Consider the following 22,993-nt stretch of genomic DNA (forward strand, 5'->3'; position numbering starts at 1 on the left):
CAACTCATTTTATTAAAACCATAACTGATAAACTTAAAGAACTCCTCAAAATCAATAAAATAAACAAAGAACCTTTCAGTATTTGATACTCAGACAAGATTTTCCTGGTAGATTTTAAATCTTGCCCAAAATACACAAACCAAACAATCCTGGCTGACCCATAATTTCTGATCCAAACATGGCTACTGAAAAGCTGTCCACTTCTGTTGGCTAACACATAAAATGTATTCCCTATACTTTCCTCTCTTACCTAGAGGATATTACAGACTTTCTTAACACTATATGAGATATTAATACTGAGAGACAGTTATCACAAAATAGGCTTCTTTGCACAATGGATATTTCTTCCCTTTATACCAGCATCCCACATGATGAGGGACTAGAAACTCTAAAGTCTGAATTAAACTTTTAACCTATCAGAATCTCAAACAGTAATTGATTTTGCCAGCCTAGTTCTAACTCTGAACAACTTCAGTATTTAATAATGAGCACTACATTCAAGTTAACGGTACTGCAGTGGGTACCAAAATGGCTCTCAATTATTCCAATATCTCTATGGGTCATGTTTAAAACCAGCTTTTACAACTCAGCCCTGTAAAATCTTGTACACAGAAATGTTAACGTAGATGACATATTTTTCATTTGGATAGCCGACTTTCAACCACTTAAAGAATTTATCACACTCAAGAAACTCCTTTCACAAAACAGTCAAGTTTATTTACGATCATTTCCGTACTCAGATTAACTTCCTTGACGTAATAGTTTCTCTATAAAAAAACAAACAAACAAATGGCACTTTAAAAACAGAATTGAACAAAAAAGCCTACAGACAGACCACAGTATCTTCACTATAAAAGCTGTCACTCCTCTCATGCCAAACAAAATATTATCTACAGTCAAGCTCTTAGAATAAAGAAAATATGCTCAGATGAAACAGATTACGTAAAATAATCTAAGGATCTAAAACTAACCATGTTACAGAGAGGGTATAAAGAAATTGACAAACAAATTCAGAAGGCTAATAACATTTGGTGGTAAAACATCTTAAACCAGAGTAATAGTAAACTTTCAAATGGAATTCCTCTTGTTATTACCTATCATCTTAAACTCAGAAATGTTTCATAAATTCTGAAAAAACATTTTCATGTACCACAGCTCGATAGTCATCTCAAACAAATATTTCCTCAAGTTCCCGTTGTTTCCTTCCGAAAAAACGGAACTCTAAAAGAAATCCTTGTTCACACAAAAATAAATTACACCCGCCCCAAAATGGTTGTCGCCCATGCAATAAAGCCCATTGTTAAACCTGCAAATTCATTAAAAAACACTTATTTATTTTCTGACAAGCACAATCAATGATATTTTAAAATATCTTAAATCAGTTGTGAAACAAAAAAACACCATTTATCTTATACAGTGTAAAAAATGCAATTATCAGCATATAGGACATACACAAACAGAGAACGTTTTAACATTAACAAATCCTCTATTAACACTGAAAAAAGATCTCCCTGTTGTTCAACACTTCAACCAACACAATCATTCCATTAACGATTTTACTCTCACTGGCATTGAAACAGGATTCAAAACTAAAACATATAGAGAAGTAAAAGAAGGATATTGGATAACCAAACTAAACACTGTTCAACGTTTCTGAATTAATCTAGATCCATGAATCAGTGATCTCCGGGCCATTAGTTTCATCTGTCAGAAAAATAACTTTATTCTTCACTTACTTTTTAATGAAATAATTCTTGTTTTTAAATTGATTTATATAAACATATCTTTATTAATCACTCTCAAGGTGTTATCTATACTTGATGTATATAAAGATATCTTTATTAATCACTCTCCAGGTGTTATCTATACTTGATTTATATAAACATATCTTTATTAATCACTCTCCAGGTGTTAACACCTAAACACAGTTCATAACAACACATATTTTATACATTCCAAAGTTAAAATACCACCAACACATTTTCATGTACATTATCGCCATTGGCTACATTGCACTGAAAATGAGATGCCTACAACACTACACAGAGAAATAAACAATTCCCAGAAAGTCCAATGACCTGTATGACGTTACTAAACTAAGTCTTTATTTTGCTTGTTCAGTTATACTGGGCATTCTCAGATTGCCCCTGATAAGAAAGGCCTACCTTTCGAAAGCAGTCGAGTTATGAGGGTTTCTATTTCATTTTTATCAAGACTTCTTGGACTTGCATGTTTTTAGCACATTGTGGGTTATAAGGGTTTTTATTTCAGTTTTAATAAAGTATATGTCATGTTTCACATAATGTATTAGTATGATTTGTTTAATTAAAGTACCTTCATAATAGAATAGGCTTTGAAATTCTTTTTTTTTTTTTTGCATAGTTTAAATGTTGTGCATTAGTAACTGTTATTATTGGCAATGCTACTGAAATGATAAAATGCCTATCTGAAATAATATGTTTATGAATCATTTGGTTTTCTTTCTGTCTAGCATATATTTATTACTTACCACATCCTGAAATTTTCCCTCATCCATCTTCATTTTGTCGATGCTCATTGTAAGTCCATTTTCTTTCCCTCTATCATCTGACTGAATATTAAATTTTTCATGGATCTTTACTAATCAAATTAAACAGCACAGACAGCCCACACTTTAGCTTTATGCTTAACAACAAAGAAACTATCATATTTTGCAATTGTTGGACAGTATACAAAATCTGTCATGTGACAACATTATTTAGCTTTAATACATGGTTCACATCTCTTTGTAGGGTAGCTTTAATGAAGTGCTTGTGCCTGTTTTTTACACTACTAAAAAATTGGTTTTGATCCCTGCAATGGATTTGGTGTACATAACTAAAATATCTAAGTCTAAAATCCATAACACTTCTAGAACTCATCGGTTGCTGTAGCAGGATCCGTTGTCTGCTTAAGCCTTAAAAACATTTCCATTGAGCTGTTCCTAAAATATAAGAACTTTTTTATTGTTTACTTAATTTTTATATGAATATTTATTTTTTTAAAATAGTTTCAAGTGGTAGATTAATTAGGATAAGTGTCATTTGTGGTGATGTGATTACTCTACCAGACTGTGTACAAGATAATCCATGGTTCATGTACCATTGCCTTAGAATTATAAGAGTGATAGTCAGGTCCTGTTATTTGACTGGAGTACCCCAAAAGTTAGTGGTGACTACCTGCTTCCTTTCAGTTCCACCTGTTCAGAATTAGACACACCTGGTGCAGGTAGCTCTTCTGTAGTTTTGTATACATATCTTACACAAATGGTTACAACAAATACATTTAACACTCCTACGAAAAGACGTTTCTAGTCCTGATTTCTCCAAGCCCGTTCCCCTGGCTGTGGTTTCACTAGATAGTAGATAGGGACAGTGGGAATCTCGTTAATCCATTCATTAATGGATTTAAATGGCAATTTCATTTAAATACAAAATTATTAGCCTAATATTAATAACCTTTCAAGTTGCTCTGGGGCCTATTAGGCCCCACTTTTTGTAGGAGTGTTAAGAAATCTAGAACTTTCGAATTTTTTTATTAATTCCATGGCAAGAAAAATTTATTTTAATAACATAAATGTGTCATATTAATGTTCGGTTTCTAACAAAAAATATTTTTGTACTACATCAATTTCTTATACCTTTCCCAGTATCAATAAGATTTTCATAATCAACAAAAAATCTATTAATAAACTCATATTTGATAGAACTAAAATTATTTTTGCAGAGATTTTCTTACTAACAACAAATCTGTTAACAGCTATTTTCTTATGAAGTTTTAAAGGAGTGGTGAACTTGAACAAATAATGCCATAGGGTAGATGTTCTAATTAACTGTTGTTATTTACTCTGTTTAACACAAACTGGATTTTATTATGAGGCATTTTTATAAACTTAAGTAAAATAACGACCTATATTTCCAGTATGTAACTTTATTAGCTCAATATTACACTGTTTCATCATGAGCTATCAATTTCCTATCAGTTCAATCTAAATTGGAACAATGTTAACAGTAAACCAAACATCAATACATCTGTTTTAGGAATTTCAAATCATATAAAAAGAACTTAAAGCTGTAATGGTGAGATAATAAAGTAACATTCTGGAGATAGGGGGTTATTTCCTTTACATTTATAAAAGTAATTGGACTGTTTGAATTTGAGAATCACCAACCCTGATATTTCATTCAGTTTTGGAATTAGAAAAGTGAAAATTTCCAGGAGTTATAACATTTTGGATAATTTGTGCACTTTGTCAATCATGAGCTCAGACTCACTTTTATTACCTGGAATTCTAATATTTAGTTTTCTTAAGATTGGTCTAATACTTTTGAAACATGCAATGAAGATATCTATAGAAATAAAATATTGAAAACTACCTCGTAATAAAAAAAGCCTTAATTTATATTATTATAACCACAGGAAAAAGATTATTGTTAAACATTACTAAAATTATTTTGTTAAAATACAGAATGTTAATAACATGCTGTAATGGTTTAAATTTGTTCTTATTTCCTACATCCAATATTCTTCCACTGAGAGAGGGTATAAATAAACTTTTGTAATGGAACTATAAAGTCATATTTCTAGTGTAGTCCTTATAGAGAAAGAGCATGCCAATGTTTACTTTGATATGTTGATTTAAAAGTTTATATTGTACAATCTAAACTTACAGAGTAGGATTTGAACAAAAGGAATCAGACTGGTTAAATGTTAACTTCATTAATGGAAAATATTTCTATAACCCATTAGTTTCATCTAACATACACGTGTCAGGATTAGGGTTGATAATAGGATACTATTATTCTATTTTGTGCTTAATATAATCAGTTGATTCGAGGGAAAACTTTGCTGACTAAATATTCAGCAACTTTTAAAAATTAGGGAAATGTATAATAAGAAATAAATTTTGTTTTTTGAATTTTAAATTACCCATCCAGCAGTGACATATCAAACATACATTTACTACAGTTATAGAATACTTTTATTAAAACAACCCTTGCTTAATGTTCATGTTTATTATGTTTTTTAAAATAAATAGAGGGTTATGTTGGAGAAGTGAAATATACGAAGTAATTCTTCAGGTTTTTTTCTGCTGATTTTGGATATTTAGTGTCCCAAAACTAAATATCTCTCACTACTTACTTATTTCCACACACACAGAACGATTTGAGAAACGGATGAAAATGCAAAATGTATTTAGGTTCGAAAATTTGTTTGTATATTCTTGTAAACAATTTAAGACAACTTGTGTTTTGAGCTGGGCATGGCCGAGGGTTAGCATAGTGGAATGTGAATTCAAGGTTCCAGTTTCTGTTAGAAAAGGGATGCTGTGATCTCGTCCTTTGGTAGACCATGTGTTGTGATTGATTGGTTATGTTGCCTTAATTTCTTCTCTGGTCCATTGGTTTACACTAAATGGGACGTCTTGTGTAGTTTTGTGTTAACATCAAAGTAGCAGTTTTAACGTAATGGGCGCGGTTGAACTTCTGAGGCTTAAGTTAAATCATGAAGTAGGCTAAGGTTAAAACTAAGCATGAATGAAATGGTATTTCATTACAAAAAACAAAGTAATTTACGTCAACAAAATACTAAGCTGTTATAGTACAGAAAATAGCTATACCATTGTCTGAAACATCTTGCTCAATCATAGTGATAGAACTGGAGTATTTTATTGTTGTCTTTACCTGCGTACACATTTCTGCCAAAGCGGTAAATATTGAGTATACGATAAAATGTGGTACCAACTCTAAAAAAAAACTTAAGATGTTAAACGTAACATTTGAAACGTTGTAGGGGTGCCTACCAAGCCTACAAATGGGGAGTGGTAATAGGTGTTAGGACGTTGTGGCCTAAAGCAAACACCTAACTCGTTTCTGATCTTCTGTGACAGATATCTTGTTATTTATTTGCGTTTTTATGGATAACATATGTTAGATGGTTTGTAGTTGAGCGCAGAGCTACGAAAAGCGGCTATTTGTGCTCCCCCACAACAGGTATCGAAACCCGGTTTCTAGCGTTTTAATTCCGCAGACATGCTGCTGTGCCACTGGGGGTTTAGTAGATGAAATATCCCCAGTGCTTATTGTTTTTGCAGGTGTGTAATACAAAACACTACACCCCTAAACTCGTACGTGTTTTCTCTTTCTTATTTATTACTGGTTTCCTGACTTCAAAGGTCACTTTTCAGGATATGTTTTATAGAGAATCTATAATAATAATAAACGTTCAAATATCACTTTTGAACGAAATACAAATAACATGAATTAGATACATTTTTCTAAATGTCTCACAATCCCATCATGGCCAGGTGGTTAAGGTGCTCGACTCGTAATCTGAAGGTCTCGCCCTTTCAGCTGTGGGGGCGTTGTAATGGGCCCACCGATCGCATTATTCGTTGGTAAAAGAGTAGCCCAAGAGTTGACGGTGGGTGGTGATGACTAGTTGCCTTCCTTCTAGTCTTACGCTGCTAAATTAGGAACGGCTAGCGCAGGTAGCTCTCGTGTAACCTTGCGGGAAATTAAAAAAACAAACAAACGTACAAACATAAAAATACAGTCCTTATATATTGGGTTGAGGAATAATTCGTGAGCGTTTTTTCAAGTTAAAAAAATATATTCATAAATGAAACGCTTTCGCAAAATATTTCATGTCATTTGGTAGATAATTTTTTGCTCTAATAGATGGTGTGTTTGATTTTCATATGTCTTTAATTTTTGCTTTCATTTTCAGCTCATTAAATGGAATGTCAAGTGGACAAAATCGAGCATTTTCGACACCATCTACTTTTTGCATTTAATTTCTTGCAATTTCGTTTAAAACAATGCATACTATATACCTAGGTATTACATGAAATAAAGTATCATAATAAATGTTTTGGGTGAAATGTGTTCATGCATTGAAGTATTGTATAGTCTTGCATGTAATGCTTGAATGAAATTATTTAAAAACACTCACGAATTATTCCTCAACCTAATATATTAATTACATTAAAATATATTAAGAAATAAAATAGTTTATCAAATATACATTTTGCTATTTTTTTATATTTGTAAATTATTATGCTTAAATACATTTATTTCTGAGTGTATGTTTCACCACGGGGTATCTTATTCCGTATTTTACCGTTGTGAGTTCATACACTTACCGTTGACCCACCAAGGTCAGGATGAGTAGAGTTCGATCGTCTGTAGGTCTCACTTTTATACTGCAAATTCTTTAACCCTTAAACAGCGAAAATGTTGTGGGTAGCAGTGTTAACTGATGACAGCTTTTGTTTAATGGTTAGGTATATCAATATGTAGTAAATAAAGAGAGAAAAGGTTGCATAGGCTAACAGTAAATAAAGAGTTGTTTTGTTATACCGACATTCAGTTTTGTATGTGAGGACTAGTAATGGTTTTCTAGTTATTACCGCTTGGAACTTTTTAAAAAGTGAAAACAAAACACCAAGGAAACTTCTGTAATATCCATGATAACATACACATTTGTTTTGATAGCACTCTTTGTAATTTTCATTCATGATCAGTTGTACCAAAACAAAAGACTAAGTGTCCATAGTTCATTGTTACATGATTGATATAAAAATGTTTGATGGTTTAGTTTCATTGAAGTCTTGAGTATTGTATTGCTGTTGTGTGTGTGTGTGTGTGTGTGTGTGTGTGAACATTTGAATTATGGTATATTATTATTGTAAATATATTCTGTTTTGCAGTTAGCACATTATTTTTTCAGTATATAAAGTAAAAGGTGTAATATTAAACATATAATGTGTGTAATATTGTTAACGACACGGAACAGTTACGGTTGATGGAATGTCTAAACATTGTTTATAAATTAAACTGCTAAAACTGTACTTTGCTGTTATGTTCTGTTAATGGCAAATAGGTTGAAATGGTTATGAGTGATGGAACTTCTAAACAATTTTTTGTTAAATTAAACTGGGTTATTTGCTGTTGTATGCTGTTAACGGCAAATATTAATATGTATCTTCTGCATGAATTATTTGCCAAGTAAAACTATAATATTATGTCAAAGCTCAGCAACTTTTTTTTAATCTGTAAGAGAAAGTTGTAATGTTATACAGAGTAGCCCGTAAGTCTCTACCCATCCATATATCTTATGTATCCAGTGTATCTGTGTGCTGTCCTTCATTCTCGCTGCATAATATTATGCGACGCCATATTCTGTGAGACATTTTCAAGTGTACATGGGCTTAAATCTGCCACATTTCTCTGAAAAAAAGAAACAAATTTATAATACATGCGTAATTAAATATAACATATGAATGGGTAAGGACTTACGGGCCACCCTGTAGTATTACGTTTGTTTTTCTCTAAGAATAAAATGAAAATTACGACCAAAAATGATTTGTAACACTATATTTAATAATTATTTGTACAGGGTGTTAAGCCTTTTTTTTTTTCCTCTTTTTAATAATGTAGCTTCCTGAACTCGTTTGATTTTTCCATTGTAACAATCGGGTTGTACGAACGTATACCAGGTTATCAAAACTCGGTATTTTTTATGTTTCTTTGCCAGAAGTTCATCTTGTTAAATCCGTTATGATGCATTATTATTATTAATTTTTATTTCTTTCAATAATAATTTACTTTTTAAAATGATGTAATGATTCTGAGCGAATAGTTTAAATGAACAGTTTTGATATTCCTGTTTTATAATGCTCTGATGGTAACCAAGTAAAGAAATATTTTTTTTATATTTTGTTGTATGAAATGGCAGCTGATTTTGTTTCAATAAATCTTTGTTGTTCTGTTTTCTGGGTAGGTTATTTTTTCTTGGTAACTTTTTATATAGCATGCATCTTTTGCGAAATATCAAGTTATAAAATTTTTAACATTTCTTTATAAAGTTAAGTGAATTGTATCCATTATGTTATATTTTTAAATTTTATTCAGTGAAACTATAGAAAAGTTTTATGGTGATATTGAAACCACACTGATTAAGTTCTTGTAAGAATATTTATTCAAAGAAGCTTTTTTGAATATAAATTGTGGTAAAATACGGCTAACAAAACCGTAAAAAATGTTCATAGGTCCATGCCATGCGAGTTTTATACAGCTTAATATCAAAAGTGAAAGCTGTTAAGTTTAATTTTATTATAAATATGCAAAAAAACATACATTTATTGAGATAGTTGTTTAGGTCCAATGTTTGATATAAAATTACGAATTAGGTTTTATTTTCAGGCTGTCTATCTGTTAAGCCTTATATAATTATGTGCAGAAAGTGCCCGTTTTGTGAATATTCAGTAAGCTAATTTCCGAGACCTGTATTTTTAGTTAGTGTTAGAAAACGAATGTATAAAATAACGCGTGTTTAAGTTGTATCAAACCCAATTTCAGGATGAAATTAATAAAAGAGAAAATTTCACTTTCGATGGCAAACTAATGATATTTGCGAAATATAAGTATTTATACGACATTTTCTCCTGTTTTCATTCTTGTAGATATATATGTTGAGAGACCACATGTGTATACTTGTTAAACTTAAAATCAAATAAAATACGTGTTTTGCCTTCACGCAGAACTTTAAAATGAATTTGAATAAAATGTTTTTCAACAACTGGTATGTGTTCAGCGAGGACTGAAAGATGTAAGGTTGCCTAAAGAAGCTCTCACAATAATAAAAAACAAAAGTTTAAAATCACGAGGCATCCAATATTATATGTCGATTCTCTTTGATAATAACAAGGACAAATGAGTTCATTGTTGTCTTGTTTCTTTGATCTTCAATAAACGGTTAACTTCGTAGCAGGCCCTGCATGGCTAGGTGGATTAAGGCATTCGACTCGTAATTTGAGAGTCACAGGTTCTCATCCCTGTCACACCAAACATGATCAACCGTGGGAGCGTTATAAAGTGACGATCATTCCCACTATTCGTTGGTAAAAGAGTAGCCCAAGAGTTGGCGGTGGTTGGTGATGACTAGCTGCCTTTTCTTTAGTTCTACACTGCTAGTTTAGAGCTGGCTAGCGCAGATAGCCCTTGAGTAGATTTGCGCGAAATTACAAACAAACAAATACAAAACTTCATAGCACGGGTGTTGCTAATTTTTGGGTGATTAATATGTATACATTTCCTCGTGGGGTAACTGATAGATAGGAACTGTAATGAAAATTAGGATTTTGTTACGTATTATAACTTATCTCGGATGAGTCTCCAATTTATTATGTTACACTATTTCAAATAACCGTTAATTTAGTTAACAGTTAATTAAAAGTTAATATGTATTCAATGTATGTTATTTGCCAACAAGATTGATACACACATTGTCCTTTTTAACACAAATATATTTTAATGTACAAACATAAAACCAATACAATTGGTATTAACGGTTATTACTAATAGCTATTACAAATAATGGTTTATATACAAGAGTTTTACAAACAATACAGTCTTTTAACCAGTCTAGAACTGAATAGTTTACCGACGATCCAGGTCCACGACAAAGAAATTAATTCTAAGTTGATTTTGCTACACCTTGCCAAAACTAACGATGTCTCATCTTGGATTGCCTCACACCAGGTACAAGCTGACCCTTTCCAGCGAAGATATTTAATGTCCTTATAGAAATAATAACATCTGAAGTAATTCGCTGAAGTTGAACATTTTGTAATATTTGAAATATATAGTTGTTTCTAGTCCAATTCTATAGTTCTCCGATTAATATGCATTAATCATAATTATAGCTTCCTAGGCCAATAACTTACTGATTGTAGCTGGCCAAAAATGTTCTACTCTCGGCGAGCCGCTTTTTATAGGAACTACGCGACTTTGTATAAATTTCGACAATGTTCTAGCGCGCTTTCGTCAAAGAAATATTGTTGATTTTTACACTTAAAAACAGGCGAGACTTGCGCAATACAGTCAAGAATATACGTCACATGCAAAAAAGAAAACTATAGAGACACGAACGTAGGTACTAAAATAAATGTACAACAGTAAATGCTACAAATCTAATTCGTTCCTCACCTATTCTATGTCTCTCAACAATTGACCATAGGTATATTAAGGCTTATCTAAAATCTAGAAGTTCGATATTTTAAATTTTTTTGTGAAGTTGGTCCCTCAGGTTTTGAGTATTATAAAGAAAAGCAAGTAGATGATTAATAAATTAAGATGAAAAATATACAGAAAAAAGTACTTTAATGCATTTCGCTAGATACATTATTCTAATTCCCAACTCTCGAAGTATGGACACATTTAGTCCAAAATTAAGGCCCGGCATGGCCTAGCGCGTAAGGCGCGCGACTCGCAATCCGAGGGTCGCGGGTTCGCGCCCGCGTCGCGCTAAACATGCTCGCCCTCCCAGCCGTGGGGGGTGTATAATGTGACGGTCAATCCCACTATTCGTTGGTAAAGAGTAGCCCAAGAGTTGGCGGTGGGTGGTGATGACTAGCTGCCTTCCCTCTAGTCTTACACTGCTAAATTAGGGACGGCTAGCACAGATAGCCCTCGAGTAGCTTTGTGCGAAATTCCCAAACAAACAAACAAACAAATCCAAAATTAAACAAACCCTGATGCCTGGCATGGCCAAGTGGGTTAAGGCGTTCGACTCGTAATCCGAGGGTTGTGGGTTCGAATCCCAGTCGCACCAATCATGCCTGCCCTTTCAGCCGTGGGGGGCGTTATAATGTAACGGTCAATCCCATTATTCGTTGGTAGAAGAGCAGCCCAAGAGTTGGCGGTGGGTGGTAGATGACTAGCTGCCTTATCTCTCGTCTTACACTGCCAAATTAGGGACGGGTAGCGCACATATTCATCGAGTTGCTTTGCAAGAAATTCAAAATAAACCTTGGAAGTGCGGCATCACTTATTCAAAATGTATACTCACACGAGTATTAATTTAACACTTATTATACAGGCATATTGAGTAACGTTTTCTTTCAGGGATAAGTTCACCAGCAATCAGTATCTTACCTATACTTCATATTTTACACTAAAACTGTGATATCGTTATCATTAGTACTTTAGTATGATTTCCGTATTCAGAATTCGGTTACAAAATACTATATAATGTTAAAATATCAGATTGTTTATTAGGTTTCTATATCAGTTTTACCCAAACGGAAAACTCCATCATTTTGTAGTGAAGCGTACGATGAAGATAATAACACTATGTAACACAAATTTTGTTCCTGGATAGTATGTGTTATTTCTTAATCGCTTATATTGTAAAAGTACAGAAAATGGCCATTATTCCATTCAAACTTTGCTTTTGTGACCTGGGTAATGGAATTTAGAAATTAAACTATTTTATATGTAAAAATGGACAAATTTGCATATTTTCATTTACACAAGGTCTGAATAAAACAACATAGGAATCAAGATTTACATGTATTTATACTAAAGTTGAACAAAAATGTTTATAAGTGAGTAGTTTTTCGAGATTTGCAACTGTAATGTAAATCACTTTCACATATCAGCCCCCAAATATAGTCTCCCATCATGTTTTCGTTATACGCTCCCAGGTCACAAAAACAAAGTTTGAAGAGAAAATAGGTCTTTCCATTTACTTTAGGCATAAGCAATTTGAAAATAACATTTTGTGCCCAGGAACAAGAAAAGGTAAAAATTTTGTTACCTAGTGTAATAGCCCTCTGGAGGAATGCAGCGGAAGTTTCGACTGTACTTTGAATTATATTTTTCTTAATTTATTAGTAGATATAATTTCTTGAAGTTCTTTGCTGTCGTTTATAATTTATTTTTCTATATTAAGCAATAACTGGCAGGCATCATTGGATAAAATAGTAGAGCATATTTGTTTTAATATTTAAATGATTAATGTATGTCCTTTATCAATAGAATTAGAAATTCACTTTCATGTGATTTTCGACTTGGAAACATTTAATTCGAAATATCTCTGAAATCATGTTATTTTTTGCACTCTTTCATGATGTATTCATTTCTTCAGTATCTCCACCTTTATTTTCTTTAATGAGGCTAAGATGTCATTGTCATCAACATTAATATTCTAATTTCAATTTGACTCTGGTAATTTTGTACCATTTGTTACATCATTAAAATAATGTTTTGGGACAAGATGGGAACTATTGGGCTATCTCGGCTGTTCCATTCTATAAAATTAAACTATTAATAAATAAATTTGAAAAAAAAAATTCTTAGAGGCTGCCCTTATTATTCATATGCTTTTCACCCATTCTCTTAAATTCACTTAAATTTACATCAGAAGGCAATCTATTCCAAAGGCCAACTTGTCCAACCATTCTGTTAGAAAAATAAAAGTTAGTTGAAGATGATTCCTACCATGCCACAATATTCGTGTCACATAGTCCTGCTCTTCTCATGGTTAAGTATGAAAAAAGACCATACATCAACACTATTACAATTTTAGATACTTAGATCAAATGGCCATTGCTCTTATTTTTCTCAACAACCTCTTCATCCTAGATACCAGTCTATAACCTTTCTCAGAATCCTTTCCAACAATTCAGCGTCTTTTCTAAGGCAAGGAGCCCAAGAGTGAACACAATATTCCAAATGTGGCCCATCCAACGAAATTATAACCTCTTAAGCTTGTATTCAATATTTTTGTAGATACAACCTAAAATTCTATTTGCCCTACCACCAGCAACATCACACTACTTGGATAACTTTATAGACTGATCAACTAAAACACTGAGATCCATTTAATTCATGACACTATTAAGGTTATTTCCATCAAAATTATACTTTTAATTCAAATTATGACAACCCACACGTATTATCTTGAATTTATTATAATTAAAATCCATTTGTCATTTATTTTCCCAATCACTGAATGATATAAATCCTTTTGTAAATTAGTCTCATTGATGTAAATCCAAAGAGCAATGGTCCAAAGACTGAAAGATGAGATACATTACTTGCAATATTAATCCATTTTGTGTGAACTCCGTTTGTAACAACCCTCCGCTTTCTTCCATCAAGCCACTCTTCTATCCAATTAGTTAACTTACTTCTCACACCTGTAGTGATAATTTTTTATAAATATTCTTTGTGGCACTTTGTCAAACACTTTCTGAAAATCCAATTACACCAAATCTACACTCTTACCCTCATCTACATAAACAGTAAACTTCTCAAAGAATGTCAGAAGATTTTCCCTCAGTGAAACCATGTAGTGAATTCTTTTGACAGTCGTCACCAATTTCGAATCATTCATTTGGAACAGTTAGTAGTTTACTGAGGTTAATAGCAGACTAAATTGTTGTATTTTGCCAATTCTATTTCTAAAAAACTGTAAAACTATTTATGTAGTGGCTAATTTTATGTATTTTTTCTGACTAACACGAACTTACCCAATTTAAATTTTGACTGGTGTTAAATATTTTAGCAAACTAATTATTGGAATATATATACATCATTTGAATTCATTATATAAACCATTTATAAATAAATAATTCTGTTTCAGTGGCATTCCTTTGTTGGTTGGTTCTTTTAAGATCCTGGTTAACGAAAAACCTACCCTAGAGGCTGTTGTGTGCACTTAAAAAAGTATAAAAATAAACGGAGAAGTGTGTAATAGGTGCAGAATGGTTTAAAAAGACCAGTGCAACTTTCAAAATTTAAAAAAATCTTTTCTGATCGCAGAAAAGAAGGCGAAAACGATTGGCCATCTTCCAACTTCCAAGAAAAATGAAAATAAAATTCGCAATGCTTTGATTTTAGCAAATATTAGAGTTATTTTAGTTATAATAATGTTATTAATGAATTTCAATGGATAATTAGTGAGAATAAACATGGTTCGTGTTTTATTCTAGCACGTTTTCAATCTCAATGGCCAAGTCTTGTAACAAAACACTCTTCAAAACATACTTCCATAAGAACATCTTGCTGGTGTATCTCTGGCTTGTTGAGTTTTCAATATTTCTATAAGAACATCTTGCTGGTGTATGTCTGGCTTGTTGAGTTTTCAATATTTCTATAAGAACATCTTGCTGGTGTATGTCTGGCTTGTTGAGTTTTCAATATTTCTATAAGAACATCTTGCTGGTGTATGTCTGGCTTGTTGAATTTTCAATATTTCTATAAGAACATCTTGCTGGTGTATGTCTGGCTTGTTGAGTTTTCAATATTTCTATAAGAACATCTTGCTGGTGTATCTTTGGCTTGTTGAGTTTTCAATATTTCTATAAGAACATCTTGCTGGTGTATCTCTGGCTTGTTGAGTTTTCAATATTTCTATAAGAACATCTTGCTGGTGTATCTCTGGCTTGTTGAGTTTTCAATATTTCTATAAGAACATCTTGCTGGTGTATGTCTGGCTTGTTGAGGTTTCAATATTTCTATAAGAACATCTTCCTCGTGTATGTCTGGCTTGTTGAGTTTTCAATATTTCACTTTTGACTTACTCCATGTCTTTTTGTACTTCATTTTTTTATTGCAGCTTTGCTACACTCCTTCTCGTTTCTCTGTTTGTCCCATATAGCATCTTGTCTTCAATCTCATTTAATCTTAGTCTTTAAATCTTTAAATAGCAGGATTCTTTCTTTTAACTGCCCCTAACTTATTATTGGTTTTTAAATAGTATGATTCTTTTTTTTAACTGCCCCCTAACTTATTATTGGTTTTTAAATAGTAGGATTCTTTCTTTTAACTGCCCCCTGACTTGTTGTTGGTTTTTAAATAGTAGGTTTCTTTCTTTTAACTGCCCCCTGACTTGTCGTTGGTTTTTAAATAGTAGGTTTCTTTCTTTTAACTGCCCCTGACTTGTCGTTGGTTTTAAATAGTAGGTTTCTTTCTTTTAACTGCCCCCTGACTTGTTGTTGGTTTTTAAATAGTGGGATTCTTTCCTTTAACTGCCCCCTGACTTGTTGTTGGTTTTTAAATAGTAGGATTCATTCTTTTAACTGCCCCCTAACTTATTATTGGTTTTTAAATAGTAGGATTCTTTCTTTTAACTGCCCCCTGACTTGTTGTTGGTTTTCAAATAGTAGGATTCTTTCTTTTAAACTGCCCCTGACTTGTTGTTGGTTTTTAAATAGTAGGATTCTTTCTTTTAACTGCCCCTGACTTGTTGTTGGTTATTAAATAGTAGGATTCTTTCTTTTAACTGCCCCCTGACTTGTTGTTGGTTTTTAAATAGTAGGATTCTTTCTTTTAACTGCCCCTGACTTGTTGTTGGTTCTTAAATAGTCGGATTATTTCTTTTAACTGCCCCTGACTTGTTGTTGGTTCTTAAATAGTAGGATTCTTTCTTTTAACTGCCGCCTGACTTGTTGTTGGTTCTTAAATAGTAGGATTCTTTCTTTTAACTGCCCCCTGACTTGTTGTTGGTTTTTAAATAGTATGATTCTTTCTTGTTGTTGGTTTTTAAATAGTAGGATTCTTTCTTTTAACTGCCCCTGACTTGTTGTTGGTTCTTAAATAGTAGGATTCTTTCTTTTAACTGCCCCCTGACTTGTTGTTGGTTCTTAAATAGTAGGATTCTTTCTTTTAACTGCCCCTGACTTGTTGTTGGTTTTAAATAGTAGGATTCTTTCTTTTAACTGCCCCTGACTTGTTGTTGGTTTTAAATAGTAGGATTCTTTCTTTTAACTGCCCCCTGACTTGTTGTTGGTTCTTAAATAGTAGGATTCTTTCTTTTAACTGCCCCCTGACTTGTTGTTGGTTTTTAAATAGTAGGATTCTTTCTTTTAACTGCCTCCTGACTTGTTGTTGGTTTTTAAATAGTAGGATTCTTTCTTTTAACTGCCCCCTGACTTGTTGTTAGTTCTTAAATAGCAGGATTCTTTTATTTAACTGCCCCCTGACTTGTTGTTGGTTTTTAAATAGCAGGATTCTTTCTTTTAACTGCCCCCTGACTTGTTGTTGGTTTTTAAATAGCAGGATTCTTTCTTTTGACTGCCCCCTAATATTCTGCCATGTTCCTCTAATATTTGTCCTTTACTTCTTTGTTTTTCTCTCTCTTTCTTTTTGGTTCTCTTTTTAATTTTCTCTGAATTTTTTATGATCTTGTATTAAATATTTTATAATCGCAAGTGAACCATGACACTGTGTCTTTCATTATATATATAAATTCAATTTATACAACCTAACCACTGCATAAACTCATGCAACAACATATTGTTTGTGGCCATCATCTTCAACAGTTGAAGTTTCAAAGTTTTATTTTATTTTCACAAAAATAATCCCACTTCTGACAATATTATGTAATGTTGTTATTTTATTGGTATGTTCTTTTGAATTATCTAGATAAAATAACTTCAATCATAGTCAATTTAAACGATAGCAAATTAGATTATATCTCTTTTCACAATTTTTTATATGGTTGAACACTTTAATGAGTTCTAGATTAAGTTTACAAACGATTCTAACACAAAAATATCGACTTGTACAAGGTAACTCAGCAAGCGCTGCAGCCAATACAGATCCAAACATTTTACCAAAAACAATGAAGGATTCACGATACCAGTTTTTCATCTCTTTGCTATCATTGCTTCACTAATTCACTCTGTAACCTTATCACTAATTATCTGCCTCACACATATTTATAATGTAATCCTCATTCTAGGTATTTGGCAAAACCTTTCGTTTATTAATTTTAGACCCCCAGTGGCACAGCAGAATGTCGTCAAACTTAAAACGCTACAAATCTGGTTTCGATGCCTATGGTGGGCAGAGCACAGATAACCCATTGTGAAGCTTTGCACTTAACCTTAATACAAACATTAATTTTACTAAATATTCTTGGACTAACTTGATCTGAATGTGATGTGTCCTCTATATGACGTCGAGGTTACATTATTAATAATCTAATTTCCATTATTTTGTTAAGCCTTGATTTAATGTTATGGTGTGAATGCCTTTTTTACTGATGAAGTTGATTATATCAATTGTATTTGTCACAAGCCAATCGCATTAGGTTCATTTTAACTTTAAATACCAGATATTTTATTTGGCCTCTTTGTTTGTTGTTGTTTTGCTTTTTCCGGGAAAAAGAGTGCACACCAACAGAAACTGTTTCATGTATAAACAGTGCACACCAACAGAAACTGTTTCATGTGTAAACAGTGCACACCAACAGAAACTGCTTCGTGTGTAAACAGTGCACACCAACAGAAACTGCTTCGTGTGTAAACAGTGCACACCAACAGAAACTGCTTTCTGTATAAACAGTGCACACCAACAGAAACTGCTTCATGTATAAACAGTGCACACCAACAGAAACTGCTTCATGTATAAACAGTGCACACCAACAGAAACTGCTTCATGTATAAACAGTGCACCCCAACAGAAACTGTTTTATGTATAAACAGTGTACACCAACAGAAACTGTTTCATGTATAAACAGTGCACACCAACAGAAACTGTTTCATGTACAAACAGTGCACCCCAACATAAACTGTTTTATGTATAAACAGTGCACACCAACAGAAACTGCTTCGTGTATAAACAGTGCACACCAACAGAAACTGCTTCATGTATAAACAGTGCACCCCAACAGAAACTGTTTTATGTATAAACAGTGTACACCAACAGAAACTGTTTCATGTATAAACAGTGCACCCCAACAGAAACTGTTTTATGTATAAACAGTGTACACCAACAGAAACTGTTTCATGTATAAACAGTGCACACCAACAGAAACTGTTTTATGTATAAACAGTGCACCCCAACAGAAACTGTTTTATGTATAAACAGTGTACACCAACAGAAACTGTTTCATGTATAAACAGTGCACACCAACAGAAACTGCTTCATGTATAAACAGTGCACACCAACAGAAACTGCTTCATGTATAAACAGTGCACCCCAACAGAAACTGTTTTATGTATAAACAGTGTACACCAACAGAAACTGTTTCATGTATAAACAGTGCACACCAACAGAAACTGTTTCATGTACAAACAGTGCACACCAACAGAAACTGTTTCATGCATAAACAGTGCACACCAACAGAAACTGTTTCATGTGTAAACAGTGCACACCAACAGAAACTGCTTCATGTGTAAACAGTGCACACCAAAAGAAACTGTTTCATGCATAAACAGTGCACACCAACATAAACTGTTTCATGCATAAACAGTGCACACCAACATAAACTGTTTCATGTATAAACAGTGCACACCAACAGAAACTGTTTCATGCATAAACAGTGCACACCAACGGAAGCTGTTTCATGCATAAACAGTGCACACCAACAGAAACTGTTTCATGCATAAACAGTGCACACCAACATAAACTGTTTCATGCATAAACAGTGCACACCAACAGAAACTGTTTCATGCATAAACAGTGCACACCAAAAGAAACTGTTTCAAGTATAAACAGTGCACACCAACATAAACTGTTTCATGTGTAAACAGTGCACACCAACAGAAACTGTTTCATGTGTAAACAGTGCACACCAACAGAAACTGTTTCATGCATAAACAGTGCACACCAACAGAAACTGTTTCATGCATAAACAGTGCACACCAAAAGAAACTGTTTCAAGTATAAACAGTGCACACCAACATAAACTGTTTCATGTGTAAACAGTGCGCACCAACAGAAACTGTTTCATGTATAAACAGTGCACACCAACAGAAACTGTTTCATGCATAAACAGTGCACACCAACAGAAACTGTTTCATGCATAAACAGTGCACACCAACAGAAACTGTTTCATGCATAAACAGTGCACACCAACAGAAACTGTTTCATGTATAAACAGTGCACACCAACATAAACTGTTTCATGTGTAAACAGTGCACACCAACAGAAACTGTTTCATGTATAAACAGTGCACACCAACAGAAACTGCTTCATGTGTAAACAGTGCACACCAACAGAAACTGTTGGAAAGAACTCGTGAAAATTTGAGTTACAAAAGAAAAAATATAATTTATCTGCACTCGTGTTCAAATATGCACCTTCGGAAATTATTAAATAATAAATCACATTCGAAACAGACTAACTTTATAAGTAAGGTGTTTTTCATCAAACAACTTGAATGCACATAATTTTACACGTTTAACATTAAAGTTTATTAGCATTTATTTTATCTAAACTTATCTAACATTTTTCTCATTCATCAAATAAAAAAAAACCTTTTAAGCAATGAAATATTATTAGGTTCTACCTATCTCAACTTCCTGTTAGATCAAGTTACTCACTCGTAGCGAAACTAAAAGACTGACCTGATATCGTTTCATATTTCTACCATAGCACATAGTTTATAGTTCAAGACTCGTATTGTCTATACATCACAGTTGCAAACTATGAATTTTCAACAGCCTACTGTTATTTCTGAAAAAAGGGCGGTAGCTCAAAACGTTAACTCTGCAGTTCTAACACATTTTTTTCGTTTGAAGTCTGGTGTACACTGCTGCAGGGGCGTATATTTTTTAAACCCGATGGGGGGATGATTTTTCCAACCACTTATGTGGACTATTCAATTTGCAAATTAGTAATCTCTGATTACGTGAACCTGAAAGCTGTAAACATGTAGTCAGAGTAATCTTGTTGCCACGATACTTGCATGTATAATTAGGCCTACTGACTGATACTTACGAACTATCGCTTACATCGAAAAGTTTAGAAGCACGCCTATTTTAAAGATGTACATTTTGAGAACTGAAAAAGCCTACATCTAGGCCTAATTATGTAATTCGATTGGTAAGAACACGAGAATCACAAGAACAAACACAATTTATAGGCCTGTGATGCAATAAAACAGTTCAACAGACCAAACTGTAGGGGTAATGATTGTATGCACCATACCCCCCACCTAAAATGAAGGGGGGATGTATACTCATTGCAGGCTTATGTTATTAATTATTTTAAATAACATGAAGCAAATAAGCCTACTTGTATAAAAGTAACTCGTCAATAGCGATAGGAATCATCGTTCTAAATGCTTTGCAAAAACACAAATTGACTGATTCAGCCCCCTATCTTTAAAAAACAGCCTACTCTTCAAAATTAATTTATTCTAGATAAGCTCTTAAAACAACTATCGAATGTGTGGGAAAACTTGATTTCAAGTTGGAATTTTCTAGAAATTTTATGCCTTTTAGCTAATAAACAAATTACAACATTAAAAATATAGCTTACGTATTTTATCATCACCAAATTACTTCTTTCTGATCCAACACTCCAACTTTGTTGGAATAGGTGGCTATCACTTTTTGATAGTTATCACAGCTCTCAGCTGGACAGGTACTTCACGTTGTTGAAGCTAGTACCTCTAGAATGAGTCTAGATCAGGGGTGTGCAACATTTTTCGTCGGTGGGCCATATAACCAACTTCATCAATCAAGCGGGGCCACTTAAAAAACAAGCTTATTCGTGTACATGCACAATAAATTAAAAAAAAATCTCAAAATGCAAGCAATAATATTTTATATTTTTGCATGAGTGATCATTTTAGTGCGACACTTGAAATTTAGAGTCCTTGCAGAGCTTGTCAATATGAGCTTTGACAGAAGTGGTTGCCACTCTTAACTGACTGGTCAAATGTTCATCAGTCAGCTGACTTCTACATTTGGTTTTGATGAGCTTCATTTTGGAGAAAAATTGCTCACAGCAGTAGGTGCTACCAAAAAGGGAGGCAATTCTTTGTGCATGACGGGACAAATTGGGAAACTTTTCACGTACACAGAGTTTGTAAAAAGTCTAGCAAACTGTTTTCAGAGAATTTCCTTTTAGTGTCCATGTCAGCCTGGAGTTCAATGAGTTCCATTTGGCAATCATCAGGACTGTCTTCCACTGCCAAATCAAAAGGTTGAGCGAACAATTTGAATCTAATTTCAGTTTGTCTGAAATCTGGAAATCTGTTTGCAAACTCATCACGCAGCTTTTGTACACTGGTTCCATATTTGGTGCAATCCAGATTAGGAAATTCCAGTTTCCTGGTTGCAAGACATGTAAAATGGGTCAATATGGCTCTTCTCAACTGAACCTGGAAAAGTTCCAATTTCTTCTCAAAAGCACAAATATGCTCAAACAACTTATTCACAAGTTGACTTTTCCCTTGTAGTTTTAAGTTTAAATCAGACAGATGCTGTGTAATGTCTGTGAGGAATGCTAAGTCATTCAGCCAGTTCTCATTGCTCAAGAAGTCCACATTCTGACGTTTGCTCTCCATGAAGAACTTAATCTCCTCTCGCAGATTCCAGAATCTCTTCAAAGTAGCAGCTCTACTAAGCCAACGTACAGCAGAGAAGTACAAAACATCTGAATACTCACTGTCCAGTTCATCTAAAAAAGTTTTAAATTGTCGATGATTTAATCCCCCCGTGTCCGAATATAATTTACGCATTGGACGACATTTTTCATGACTTCTGCAAAATCCAGAACTTTGGTGCACAAGCTCTCTTGGTGAATAATGCAATGGCTTACAACTACGTCTTGTGCTCCAATTGCAGTTAGAAATTTCTTGGTGAATCCATTTGTCCTACCTGTCATGGAAGGAGCACCATCTGTTGTAACACCACATAATTTATAAGGATTCAGTTCAAACTTTTCTACAACCTTAAGCACTTGTTCACAAATATCCTGTCCTGTGGTTGTGGAGGAAAGGCTTTCCATATCTAAAAAACTCTTCGAAAACATCAAAGCCTGCAGTAACAGCTCTGATGAAAATGACAAGTTGGGATGTGTCATTGATATCAGTGCTTTCATCCAAAGCCAGACTGAAAGCTTCACACGAATTCAATCTCTCTTTCAAAGTTTCTTTGATGTCCTCTGAAAGATCTTTTGTCCTGCGTGAGACAGTAAAGCGGAAAGGCTAGTTTGCTCCACCAAATATTTTTCTCTGGACATGCATATTCTGTGAATATTGTTAAACAATTTTTAATAAATTCTCCATCACTGAAAGGCTTTCCCTTTTCTGCCATACATTCACAAAGCTTAAAACTCAGTTTTGTCACCAGTTCTGAATTTTCTTGAAAGTGGTAAAACACCTTGTTGCTTTTCAATGGATGTTTTAAATGTTCAATTTTGTCCTTTCGTGCCTGACCAACAAT

General features: G+C 33.4%; 1 long non-coding RNA gene across 1 annotated transcript; it reads left to right on the forward strand.

The window, feature by feature from the left end:
• The first annotated feature begins 627 nt into the window (after positions 1-627).
• On the forward strand, positions 628-9,576 carry LOC143242047 (uncharacterized). The gene is made up of 2 exons (XR_013022392.1): positions 628-2,558; positions 6,748-9,576. It is a non-coding gene; the product is annotated as an uncharacterized LOC143242047 (long non-coding RNA).
• Positions 9,577-22,993: the final 13,417 nt, after the last annotated feature.

The sequence above is a fragment of the Tachypleus tridentatus genome, unplaced genomic scaffold (genome assembly GCF_004210375.1).
Source record: "Tachypleus tridentatus isolate NWPU-2018 unplaced genomic scaffold, ASM421037v1 Hic_cluster_1, whole genome shotgun sequence".
In the NCBI taxonomy this organism is placed as follows: Eukaryota; Metazoa; Arthropoda; class Merostomata; order Xiphosura; family Limulidae; genus Tachypleus; species Tachypleus tridentatus.